This window comes from Mustela lutreola, chromosome 16 (assembly GCF_030435805.1).
Source record: "Mustela lutreola isolate mMusLut2 chromosome 16, mMusLut2.pri, whole genome shotgun sequence".
Taxonomy (NCBI): domain Eukaryota; kingdom Metazoa; phylum Chordata; class Mammalia; order Carnivora; family Mustelidae; genus Mustela; species Mustela lutreola.
In genome coordinates, this window is record NC_081305.1 from 19,185,637 (window position 1) to 19,198,370 (window position 12,734).

Here is a 12,734-nt window from a genome sequence, read left to right on the forward strand (position 1 = left end):
ACAAATGGTTTATAGCCTTGGACCCAAAAGGTCATTTCACCAGTGCATGGCAGAAAAGGTGGCTCCGGTCTGCACTGGGGAATGCAGAATCCAGCCTGTGCAGCCGGTGTAGCGCCTGTTGGTGGGGACTGGTTTCTTTGGTGACCAAGGGCAGAGGCTTCTCCTGTCTTGCATCCACCTTGGCCCCATTCCTCCTCCTGGAGGGGAAGGGCTTCCCTGGAGAAAGAGTCCGGGTGTGGCTGTGCTGGTCCCTCCCTCCATCAGTACCTCCCTCAGAAGCAAGCCTTCTGTTTTCTGGGGAGCCACTCACACCTGCAAGCGAGGCTGCACCCCTCCTGGTTCATTGCTGCTGTCTATTTTTATCCTGGCTCATTTGCCACGCGTGTTTTGGAAAACACAGATATATACACATACAACAACAGCGCTGCCAAAATTCACACCTCCTCTCTCTTGCAGGATTTTCCCTTGAAGGCTGGTATTCTTGGAGAGCCAGCGCCTGTCTCCCGACAGGGCTTTGGAGCCAGGAGCCGTGGCCCAGGGCTCTGTGCCGGGCAGTCTCATGGACACTGGGTTCACCACCGCAAGGTAGGAAAACTCTATCTGCTGGCATCCGGCTGTGGGGAGCCCCTCTATCTCTGAGGGGACGCTAGCCCCAGCTCTCTTGTCTGCAGGAGCCTGAGCTGGAGTCAGACCCCCCAAACCCTAGAGAAGACATGAGTCCCCTCAAACCCATCATTCAGGCCTTTCACCAAACTCTCAGCAGTGTGCCCTGAGTCCCACCGCTGCCTCCAGCTGGGCATGGAGGGTAGGGGTGGAGCCCTGCGGGGGGGCAGGGAGAGGGCAAGTCCACTCACCTCTGCAAGTGAACCCTGCCTGCCTTTTCTTCCCTAGCAACACCCTGCCGCAGAGTCCTGCTTCCGTTGACACTTGGTGGCTCTCCCTAACTTTCTAGATGGTTCTAGTTCTGTGTGGTGGGCCCTCAGGGACACAGGACAGGGGACCCTCCCCGTGCTTTCCCAAACCAGGACTGGCTGCATGAATTGTAAAGGCAGATTCCTAAAATGCAGAAAATTGGAGCTCCGGAACCCCCCGATTTGCGGGAGCAGGGGGGACACACAATTTGATGCCCCTACCGTACTGACTCCCTCCGGTTGTGCACACTCCCTGCACGCATGCATACACATGCACACACACATGAACACACACATGCACACACACACGAGGTACGTCTCTCAGCTTGCACGGCTCTTAACCCCTCAGGAGAGCTGGGCCACCTCCACCAAGCGGCTCCGTCGGCTTCCAAATAGCCATGTGACTGTAGATCTGCCTGCAGGGGCTGGTGCTGGGTTGGGACAGCCTGCAGGGCCTGGCGATGTTACAGAGCCCTCGTGCTCAAGGAACAGAAAGAGCCAGAAACAGCTCTTATTTTGTTTTTGTTTTGTTTTAATTTTACTTATTTTTTTGAGTGACAATGTGAGCGAGAGAGAAAGCACGAGATGGCGGCAGAGGCAGAGGGAGAGACAGACCCCCCCCAGCCAAGCAGGGGGCCTGATGTGGGACCCCATCCTGTGACTCTAGGATGATGACCTGAGCCAAAGGCTGACGCTTAACCATCTGAGTCACCCAGGTGCCCCAGCAGCTCCTTGTTTTGCCTTGAAAGTCTGAAAGAGTGGTCTCCAGACTTTCTTTAAGATAGTGGAATCCCCTTTTGAAACAAAAATCTTTTGCACACTCATATGTGCAAATGTGTAAAATGCAGACGAGTGAGTGACCCATGGAAGGGGCCTGGGGGCTGTCAGCTCTGCCTCGTGTATGGATGGGGGGCACTTGGGGAAATCTTTAGAGCACCATTGAGAACAAAGCTTGCAGGTGTGGGGTGGGGAGATTGCTGCGATGGACTTCTAATTTTCTGATGCCAAGCCTCAGAATTTCCCCCCTGGGGTGAATCTGTCATTTTAGGGGGCTCTGGAAAGCATCCAGGCTTTTCCTAAAATCTCAGCAGAGGTTTAGTTCTAGGGAATTTCTCCATACCCAGGACCATTAAGTCAGAGATACACCCGAGCTCTGCGGACTCTCCGTGCCCACAGGGGAACATGTTCTATGATACGTGGGAGTGTGCCCCGGCCCTGTCTTGTTGCTTGATACATCAGGGAGTGCATGTGGCCAAGAGGGGAAGTCCTGATTTATGGGACAGGAAGGAGGGAGAAGAAGTGTTACTTAGAGTAACTGGAAGTCCAGATTCCTAGCACTCCTTTCTGCAGGGTCCTGAATGGCTTACCCTGGTCCGTAAAGTCAAGGAATGGGGATGTGTTCCCAGTTCCAGGGTGGGTGCTCTGTGATCCCAGGTGCCAGGAAGTCACAGGAGATGGCCAGGCCAGCCAAGGGGTTTTCTGAGGGTGAGCACAGGCACAGCTGATGGAGGTTGTGTGTGCACCCCTAGCTCGTCACTCCTACTTATGCCCTTGAACCTTACCAGGGGAGGTGGGTTGCCATGCTGATGGAAGGGGACCTAACCTGGGAGAAAACCTCGGGGGGTAGTTAAAACAGGGAGATAGAATTTTGACACAATGCAACCATTGCCACAATTTCTCTTAGAGCTGGGCATCAGGCAGCTGTTTGACAGGTGGGCAGTGTGGGACTAAGGGAGGGCTCAAAGCTGCTGAAAGCCAGACTTGTCTTTGTTTCATTACATTACCTGGGTGATCTCGGGGCCATAGAGGCAGGAGCGGAGCCCTGGTAATGATGACTTCAGGCCCTGGCCTCAAAGTCTTGGAGGAGGGACCTCTGTGTGGAAGGGTTCTTTGGCTGAGAACAGAGGCCACTGGAGTGGCCTGCTCTGTCCAGCGGTCCCCCTGCCTCTGCCTACTTCTTGCTTTCTGAGGGGGAAGGGGAGCCTCCTTCAAGGGCTAAACTTCTCTCCTTGTACTCAGACAACCTCTCTGCCAAGAGGCAGACATCTTGGACTTCACCAATGCCCATGCTCTTGGGAGGCAGGCATCAGGGGAGCCCCCCGCATCTCCTAGATGCTGACAAGCCTCGTCAGCAATGATGGGGATGTTAGTTCCGATGAAATATTGACAAGGAGTGAAAGCTGCGGAGCTTATCTTCTTCCTCATCCACGAGCTCCTATGCCTTTCCTTTCTAAGTACAGATACTCATCATTTGAAGGCATCTGTCCTTTCTCTCTTCCCCTCCCCCTCCTTCCTTCTTCCCCCCCTCTCTCCCCTGCTTGCTTCCTTCCTTCCTTCCTCTCTCCCCAAATTTGCTGAGCACCTACTAAGGGCAAGACTCCCACCCTGAGACAAATCTCAGGGATGCAACAGTGAGTCAGGTGAGTCAGTCGTGGGCCCTCTAGGAAGGAGCCTACAGCCTTGAGCAGAGGGGATAAAAGCTAGTCATGTAAATGGCATTGGGTCCTGTAGAGGAGGCTCTGTGTGGCATGAAAATGCAGAGGAGGGGACAGCTAACTGTGTCAAGGGGAGGAAAGATAGCTTCTCAGAGGAGGTACCCCTGAGCTGCATCTTGACAGGGGAGACTTTGAAGCAGAGAAGGGCTGCTGGGCAGAGGGTCTGGGAAGTGCAGAGGAAGTGGTCAGACTGGGCAGATGGGACCATTTTCTGGGTCTCTCATCGAGGCTGGCATCCTAATATCCCCTTTCCTCCTGTGCTGCTGCAGCTCTAAGGGGTCTCCTGGAGCCCAGCCTCCACCGTGGGTCCCCCCTCCATCTGGGAGCCCCCCAAGCCCTGCATTTCAGGCCTGGCAAGTGGCTGACTTGCACATCACTAGTTCAGGGCTTGTTTTCAAGGTCTGGAGCTGAACTGAGTCCTGGAGCTTGGAGTAGGGAATGAGGCCAAGTGGGAGCACATCTTCTCCAACAAGGATTGGGCAGCTGAGGTATGGCATTATTAATCTCAAGCAAGTATAATGTTAAAAAGAACTTGGGGAGTGGGGCAGAAGGCTTCCAGATTGTTCTCCAAGTTCCTTTTACCTCTTCAGGAGTTGTTATCATCTTAGGGTGGGTGGGATCTTCCTTCCCACCAATCTTAGAGCCTACTAAGAAAGCAGGCCTTGCGGACAGAAGCCTGAGAGCAGAGGCCAGGATGGAGAAGGCAAGTGGAGCAAGCCTGTTGGACTTCATGTGTGGGTGAAGTCCAGGATGTTTAAGGTTTATTTTAGGGGACAAAAAGTCTGGTGATGGCCCAACTGGAATGCCAAAGGATGAGAAAAGAAATGGCAGAATCAGAGGCAAGATGACCTCTGATGAGGTTTCCGGCAACTTCTCTCCCTCTCCTTTCCACCTTGAGTCCTGGAAGAGGCTGCTCACGGTGTTAGGTTGTGAGGTAGATGAGCCCAGTGGGAAGCCCCTGAGAAGCCATATATTGGTGCTTCTGTTTTCTGAAGCTGTCTTTCTCAGGGTTGGTTTTGCACCAAGGAATTAGTTACCTGGTTCCTATGGGTGGGTCACACCACTTCGTGTGATCTCCTTACAGCCTCTACCCGGTCTACATCCTCCTGGGACCCTGGAGCAGGGCTGGACATGGTATGTGTGGGTCCTGGCTACTACCCCTCTCCACCACCCATATCGCTGGGTGTCCAGTCTGTGATGATGCTTGCACCAGACTTTTCTCCCACTGTGGCCTCCCGAGGGCTCCCACCCTCTGCTGTAAGAACACGTCATTCTGGAGTGCTGAGCTCGTCTGCCCTACCACGGGTGTGTATAAGCTATTCCTTCCGTCCCTTTGCTCCCTGCTGTGTGCGCTCTGAGACCTGTGCACACCAGCTCAGGTGCCATCTCCATGGGCAGTCTTTGTCTCTTTCCTGGGCTGCCCTCCACTAGCTCTATGCTGAGTGGCCCTGTGTGTTTCTGCTGCTGTGTGTTTCTGCTCCAGGTGGCCCACTAGGCCATTCTTGGATGTGGGGACCCAAAGCCCTATTTTCAGCTTTCCTCTTGGTTTCCATTTTCCATAGAAATGAGAGAGCTAATAGGTAGGCCCCATCTCTGCTGTTTGCATGGCCAGGGTAGAGGCACGTAGCTTGGGTTCCACCCTCTGCCTCCCCAGTGTCTCAGGATTGTGTTGGCCAGAGGCAAACCCTGGAGCATACCCCAAGAGTGGACATGGGCTGGCCCGGGAGGGGAAGGTGCGCTGCAGACTGTGTCCCCGCAGGCTACTGCTCCAGGAACAATGAAGCGCGTGTAGGAGGTGAAACAATGTTCCCCACCCCTGCCCCCATTTCATGTTCACCCGGAAACTCAGAATGTGACCTTATTTGGAAATAGAATCTTTGCAAATATAATTAGTTAGAGATCTTAAGGTGAAGCCATTCTGGATTTAGGATGGGTGCTAATAGGTGCTAACCCCAATTACTGACCATCTAAGAGCAAGAGAGGACCCACAGAAACCCAGGAAGAGGTCATGAGAAGACAGAGACAGAGTGATACAGTTAAAAGCCAAAGGACCCAAAGGCTTGCTGGGAGCCTCCAGAAGCCAGGAGGAAGCATGGAAGGGGTCGTCCCACAGAGTCCCTAGAAAGAACCGATCCTGTAGACACCTTGATTTTGGAGGTCTGGCCTCAGAAGTGTAAGAGAATATGTTTCGGTTTTAAGCCACCAGTGTTGTGGTAATTTGTTACAGCAGCCACGAGAGACTTGCACGGGTGGTGTGGGGCCTTACCTCATCTCCTCCCCATGCTCCCGAAGCTTCCCCACCCACGGCATCTTCTCGGATATGTACATGCTACGAAAGGCCATGTCTCACTGCTGAAAAACCCGTCACAGACTGTGACATGTGTGGGTGTATGAGAGACTGGGACACTCAACTCACGGCATCATGAGCTCTCCTCACCAAATCTGCTGGTAGGTCTTTGCCTCTGTTCTTGGCCTCCCAGTGTGTGGTACTTTCCTTCTTTAACCTTAGAATCAGGGGGAAGAGGAAGCAAAGAGCAAACAGTAGGCTATGGGCAAAACTAGTCATCTAGAAATGTCCTTGGTTTAGAGCCTGGACTCCAGGGGGCATCAGGATTGTTCTGGGCTGTGACATTTCTAAGGGCTTCTCAGCTCTGGGGAAACAGATGAGCCCTGTGTCAATCAGCTTTCACTGTGTAACAGGCCACCCCAAAGCCCGGTGCCTGACGCAAAAACATTTACTAAGCCTGTGATTCTGCAGTTAGCACTGTGGGGTCGCTTGGGCACTTCTGGGGTTGGCTGGGCACACTCACCGGTCTGTAGCCAGGAGCCAGGCTGGCTGGAGGTAGACTGAGCTACGGTGGCCTCATTAGGTGGTGGTTGGATGGCTATGGCTCAGGGTCATGGGGGTGACCGCGACCCACATCTCCAGCGAAGGGCGGCTGTCACCTGCCAAAGCAAAAAGCCGCAAGGGTTCCAAAGCAAAAGCAGGGTTCCAAAGCAAAAGCCGCAAGCCTTTTGAGGCCTGAGTTTGACACACCCCTTCTGCATTCTCTTGACCAGAGAAAGGCAAAAAAGCAGCCCAGAATCTGGGATGGGGAAATAGGTCCTGTCTCAGGATGACGGGAGCTGCCAAGTCACATCGCAATGGGCACAGTCACGGAGGCAGAGAGCCGGTGCCACTTTGCTGGCAGTGTTCCCTCAGCCAGCTCTTTCCTCGGTTGGGCTGGAGACGTTCGCTGGTGCTCTCTGCTGTCCTCTTTGTCTGGGGGAGTCTTACAGCGAGAGGTGAAGGCAGAATCCAGCCTCCAGGACTTACACGTTCGGCATGGACCTACCTGTAATACAGCCTGCCTGAAACATTTCGTTCATCATTTATTCTAGCTCCCAGCCGAAGGCCCGGCATAGAGACGCACAGAGGGAGGCTGGAGATCTTAGGAGTAAAGCACTTGGACTTTGGAGTCAGATGGGTCTGGCTTTCACTCTCTGCCCTTACAGGCTGTGGGCTTTGGGGTGAGTCACCATCCTTTCTTGAGCCTGCTTTATTGTCAGTAAAGTGGGGACAATGATGTCCGTCTTATGCGGAAGCTGTGAGGTCTGAATCAGATACCAAAGGTAAAGTGCTTAGTGCAGCACCTGGCCCACAATGGAAGCTGCTAAATGGTAGCTTTTATTATTAATAATAAATGTGGGCTGAGGTGTAGCCTAGATGAATGGGCATCTGGGCAACTTTCAGCCAAACCTGCATAACGCATGCGCCCTCCCCATCTGGGCCCCAGTAAAATCTACAAAGGGTCTAAGAAAAGCCATTAACTGTGGCTCACTTTCCTAACAGGAAACCTCACTGCCACAGCCCTTTCGTGACCCGGGTATGGGGATGAATTAGTAACACCCCACTCCATTTTGGGGTTCCAGCAAGCCGCACCCCTCACTGTGCCCACAAACCCATCCTTGATTGCCTGGCTGCACGCCCACGGAGGTGCACCTGCGCCAGCGGCTGCCCAGAGGCGTTTTCCTCTCCGTTGCCTGGACGATTTTGTCTCCACACCTGCAAACGGCCTCTGTGTTTCCCTCCTCTCCAAATCAAAGCACCGCGTGCCTTTGCTCTCCACCCGCCTGCCTCCGGAGTGGAGTCGTTGGGGAAGGCGAGGAGAAAGCCCGGCGATTAGATGCACGCTGGCCCCTCGCCGAGGCTGGATCTGTTTTTAGCTCTGCCTCTCCTGCAGGCGGGCCTGGCCTTGGGGTCTGGGCCCAGCCTGGTAAATTAATAAGAGCGGAAGACTGTCAGGGCCGGATAGCTCTTGGAGAGGGGAGGGACCGCTCGCTCCCCGCCTTGCGGAGTTGGAGGTGCTAGCTTGCTTTTCCTTTATTCTGTCCTAAACGACAAGAGTTTCCCCTTTAAACGTGCACTGCCTTTGTCCAGATGCTCTTTGTCAAATCACCCAGTGTAATTAAGAGCAACAATAAACTCCCCCTCCATATATTTTTAGCGGAAAATAAAAACACATTTCTAATCTGGAACTGCACACAGCAGGACGACTGGGAGATGTGGCTGTTGGAGGGTTTTGGGGGCGGTGGAGGTATCCTGTATCCAGGAGGAGAGAAAAAGCTTCCAGGCTTTCTTAAATGACACTTAAAGGTGTGGGGTGGGGGCACTACCAGGAGCCAGGGACACGCAGGCATTGGTGTGCAGTGGCTAAGTTGCAAGAGGGTTGGTTTCTGGAGGCGAATGGGCTGCAGGCTGATACAATCTGTTGGCGAGAATGACTCTGGACTTGGATCTAACGAACTATAAAAGAGAGGCTCAGAGACTTGTTTTCCGGCCTTGCATGAGCTGGGGTGGTTTTAAATGAAGGGCAGATGTAGCCCGAGGCTCAATCTGCCTCCCCCAGTCCTGCTGTAACCTTGTTAAAGGGTAAAAAGAAAGGCAGGACTTTTATGGTAAGAAAGAACCAGTATGGCGAGGTGGCTTCTCAGAGCCCAGAGGGGTTCTAGGAACACATGTACGGAAGGTGGGAATTCATCCTTCCGAAAGGGGTGCCTGGGAGAGAGGGAGGTCAGGCGGGGCCCTGGGCAGGTGCAGGGGTCCCTGATCGGATGGGCAGGGGGTGAGGGGGGGCAGAAGGGGCTCCCAGCTGGTTCCGCATCTTAGGTGTTTGGCAGGTCAGCCCCCTGCGAGCCCAGCCCTCACCCCACAACTCTGGATGTCCGTGCAGGACACTTGTGACTCCCTGTGAAAGGGCACTGAAGTGGGGGCCCAGACTTCCCAACACAGCACAGCGCCTGGCACATAGTAAGGGTTCACACGTGTTTAGGGTACGACATGACGAACACTTGCAAGTGCTAGCGATTTGGGCTTAGAAACAGCAGCGAATAGTGTTTTCTATGTTTTATAGATTTTTCCTCCATCGGCCAAAACATATGAAAGAATCTCCTGAGTAATACGTCGTATTTGCGTAGTGCGAGGGCTTCTCAAAGCCCTCTTGTGTTGGGCTGCGTCTCACCGCAACTTTGCAGTGAGCAGACAGCATTGCCCCATTTTGCAGATAAGGTCAAGGCAAGCCGGCAGGCCCAAGACAATAACCATAAAGGTGGTGACTGTAGTACAGAGACATTAGGTAAATGGTCCAGAGGCACACGGCGCAGAGCCAGCAGGAGAGAGTCAACCAGACCTCAGGCTTATCTTTCTCTAGAATCCAAGTTCTCTCCCCTCGCCCACTGCCTGGACTGAGAGCTTATCAGGCTGCTGTCAGGCTCTGGGTGCGGGGGTGGGGTGTGGGTGTGCGCCTGAGTGGGGGCCTCCCCTCCCCTCCACTCTGTGCTTCCTCCTCACAAAGACCCTCACAAAGACTGGAGAGTGCAATTCCCCTTTTCAGAAGAGAAGGCCCAGGTTCTCAGAGGTTCCAGGGAGGGATCCAAGCTCTGGCCCTAGGACAGAGTGCCTCTGCCTCCGGTGCCCTTTCTCTACAGCCAGCTTGTTCCTTTTTCCTAAGCTTTCCTATATTTTATGCGCCCGCGCAGACAGCACAGGGAGAGGAGGGCTTCAGGAATGTATTCTTAATGGCAAGCACTGGTCATAAACCTTGGGTGTTTATGTCTGCAGGACTCAGGGTTTCCAGCAGAGATGCAAATGGTGGGCTGCACCACTAGAGTTAAGGCAGCTGTCTGCCGCTGGCCGGACCCCAGGAATATCTACGCCTCAGATGACCGGGGCTTTGTTAGCAAGGAGGGAGGAAGTGGAGGGGGAAGGAAGGGAGGTGATCGAGGTGGGAATGACTTCCTTTCTCTTGCCAGCTTATGCCAGACCAGCCCCTCTGGGTTTTCTAGAACCCATTCCACAGATTTTCTTTCTTCTTCGGGTGGAAGGAAATCAGACAGAGAAGGTCAGACGTTTGCCAAGTGGAAAAAGGCTTTTTTCATCCTTTCAAGCTCAAATGGCCTTGGCGGTTGGTTCCCTTTCCCCCCCTCCCCCACACCCCACCTCTGCCAAGGCATCAGTTCTACCTCTTCAACAGAATCTGTCCCTTGGCGCCTTTCCACATCCCTCGCCTGGCCGAGCGGAGGAGCCTCCTTGCTGTCTCTCTGTGTCTCCTCCTGTCTCAAACCGTCCCTCCCACGCTGGCCCTGGAGTGACCCCTTCCCACATGCAAACCTGACCGCGTCGCCCTCCTGCTTCAGCCCCTTTGTGGTTTCCTATAATAATAGTGCACATTTATAAACTGCCGTGTGCTGGGAAGCCAGCTGGATTTCAGTACTTGCTGATGGCCATGGTTGCAGGCTGTAATGTCCGGGCCGGCCACAGTGTTGAATAGTTCACAGTGGTTCTCCTTGAGTGGCAGGAGAGACTGACACATCCCGGGGGAGCACTGACAGGGCACCGGGTGCTGCTTGAGGACTTTTGTCCTGCTCTGTGTCCTCCCCCTGCCTGCTGTGCTCGCTTCTCTTCCCTCTGTTTATCCAGATCTTCCCCATTCCCCAGTCTCACCTGTGCAAAGTGCCTCCCCAGACAGACCCCCACTGCTGCTCCAGTAGTGGGAAGTTCTACCCACACTGATTTGTTCTCTCTTCCGAGCGGGTTCCCACGTCCCTTCCCTGGTGAGAACGGTCATTTGCAGGGGCTCAGCCGCCATTTGTGAATTCCAGGTGCCGTTAATACTTGTCGGGAATCAGGCTGTACCAGCAAGTATTGCTTGGGCACCAACAATGTGGCATGTCTCAGTGCAAGAGCCCCTGGCAGGGAAATGGATGGGCCAGCCCTGAGCCCTGCCCTTGGGGACCAGGGCATCGCCCCCATCCTCGTGAGCATCAGGAAGTAGAAACTGCAGGTCTGCTGCTGCAGTGCTTTGTGTAGGGGACAACTGTTGTGTATCCCCCTGCCTGAACCCAGTTCTTCGAGTTAAGCTTTCCTCATCATTGCGGAGGATGGAGGCCATTAATCCTCGTTAGCAGGTGAGGTGCCCATTAATGGGAAGCCAAACAGGGGAATTTTCAAGGTCAGGATGTGCCCTTTCGATGAAGAGTTTAGTTCTGTAGAGAAGGAAATGGAGAACCATGGCTGCTTTTCCTGCCTAGTACCCAGGTGGGCAGGCTGTCCCCCAAATCCTGCTTAGAACCTTCCATCCACACCCCAAAACGTCACCCCCTCCTGCTTCTCTCTACAGATGACTGAGTTTGGTATTAGAGAACCCTTAACACTAAAACAAAAATGAAATCTGTGTTTTCCCCTTAATGTTGGCAAAAATCTAAGAACTCAATAAAACCCAGTGCTGTCAAGGTTGCTACAAAATGACATTCCTGTCTACTATCCATGGGAGAGTACACTGGCCCAAACTTCTTTTTGGAAAGTACTTTGGCATTGTCTGGGTAGAATAAATATTTACATTGGAGGAATCTGTAACATTTATGTAAATACTTGCATGAGTGCATTAAATACGTGGATTTTTTTTTTTTTTTTGGTAAAAACAAAAAATTGGAAATAACCATTCATTAGTAGGAGGCTGGTTGAATCAAGGGCAATATACAAAATACAACAAAATGTTCCATTTAAAAAAGTGTATTAGCTTTATGGTGAGGATTTGGATGATGGTCCATCATGTGTTGGTAAGTGAAGGTTAAAGCAAGTTGCAGAGTGTGACTTATGTCCCACCAGAACAGGGTCCAGGCTTCTTGTTCACAGCTGTTCCCACCACCTGGGACAGAACCCAGCCCCAGGAAGTGCTCTACAAATATGCCTACTATTATTGTTACTATTGTCAGCAGCCCGTAAAGAAATGATGAACAAATCCTTCTTTGGAAAAATCCTACCTAGAAGCATAGAGAACATTTAGAAGGAACCTCATGGAAATGTTAACAGAGCTTATGCCTGTTTGGGGTAGCAGTGGCGGAGAAGGGATGAGACACACAGCGGTATCTTGTACGTCTCTGTATTATTTCAATTTGTTATAGTTTTGGTTTTTTTTTTTTAAAGATTATTTATTTATTTGACAGAGAGAGAGAGAGAGAGAGATCACAAGCAGGCAGAGAGGCAGGCAGAGAAAGAGACGGGAAGCAGGCTCCCTGGCAAGCAGAGAGCCCGATATGGGGCTCGATCCCAGGACCTGGGATCACGACCTGAGCCGAAGGCCGAGGCTTTAACCCACTGAGCCACCCAGGCGCCCCCAATTTGTTATAGTTTTAAATTATTTTTGTGATTGGAATAAAAACCAAAGGAATTGTAAAAAGTATCCCTTCACACTGGCTGGCCTGTAGTCACACTCTCCTACGTGCTGTTAATCCCCCTAACACACAGACTCTGGCCCTTACTGGCCCGGGGGGCTCCTCTGGCTTCTGTTGATTCCTGCTGGGCCCCCTGTGGATAACAGGGGTTCTTTCATGAGGTGGTAGAGACAGTCACGGGCACTGGGGAGGGCAGCACGCTCCGTGCGACCCCCAGCGTGTAGAAGTGGCTCATAAGCATGAACTGCCTTCTGCCATCCCATGGAGTTTCACTCACTGACTCTCCCACTTACCTTCTTCCACCCCAAGGCCTTGGCTTGAGTTCATCAGAGAATAGTTTCTGAAACAAGGCCAGGGGTGAAACCTGCAGGAAGAGCCTGCCCTGCTCTGTTATCTTGTGGAAACCTGGGCTCAGGAGGTTAAGTGACTTGCCTAAAGTCACATGGCTTCCCCATGGTAGAGATGGCCTCTGCACGGGACTCCAAAGGTCCACATGCTTTTTTTGCCCTGGGTTGCCCGGTAGGGACATGTTTGCCTTCTCCAGAGGACTGCTAGAGGCACAACTGCCTTTCGTTAAGAGGAAGGAGTGATCTGTCAGAGCCCACCGTGTGTAGGG

At 52.8% G+C, this 12,734-nt stretch overlaps 1 long non-coding RNA gene across 1 annotated transcript in view; it reads left to right on the plus strand.

Moving 5' to 3' along the window:
* The first annotated feature begins 453 nt into the window (after positions 1-453).
* LOC131818453 (uncharacterized) overlaps positions 454-12,734 on the plus strand; it is a 61,894-nt gene continuing 49,613 nt past the window's right edge. The window contains exon 1 of the long non-coding RNA XR_009348830.1: positions 454-585. This is a non-coding gene — a long non-coding RNA (uncharacterized LOC131818453). The remainder of the gene's footprint in view (positions 586-12,734) is intronic.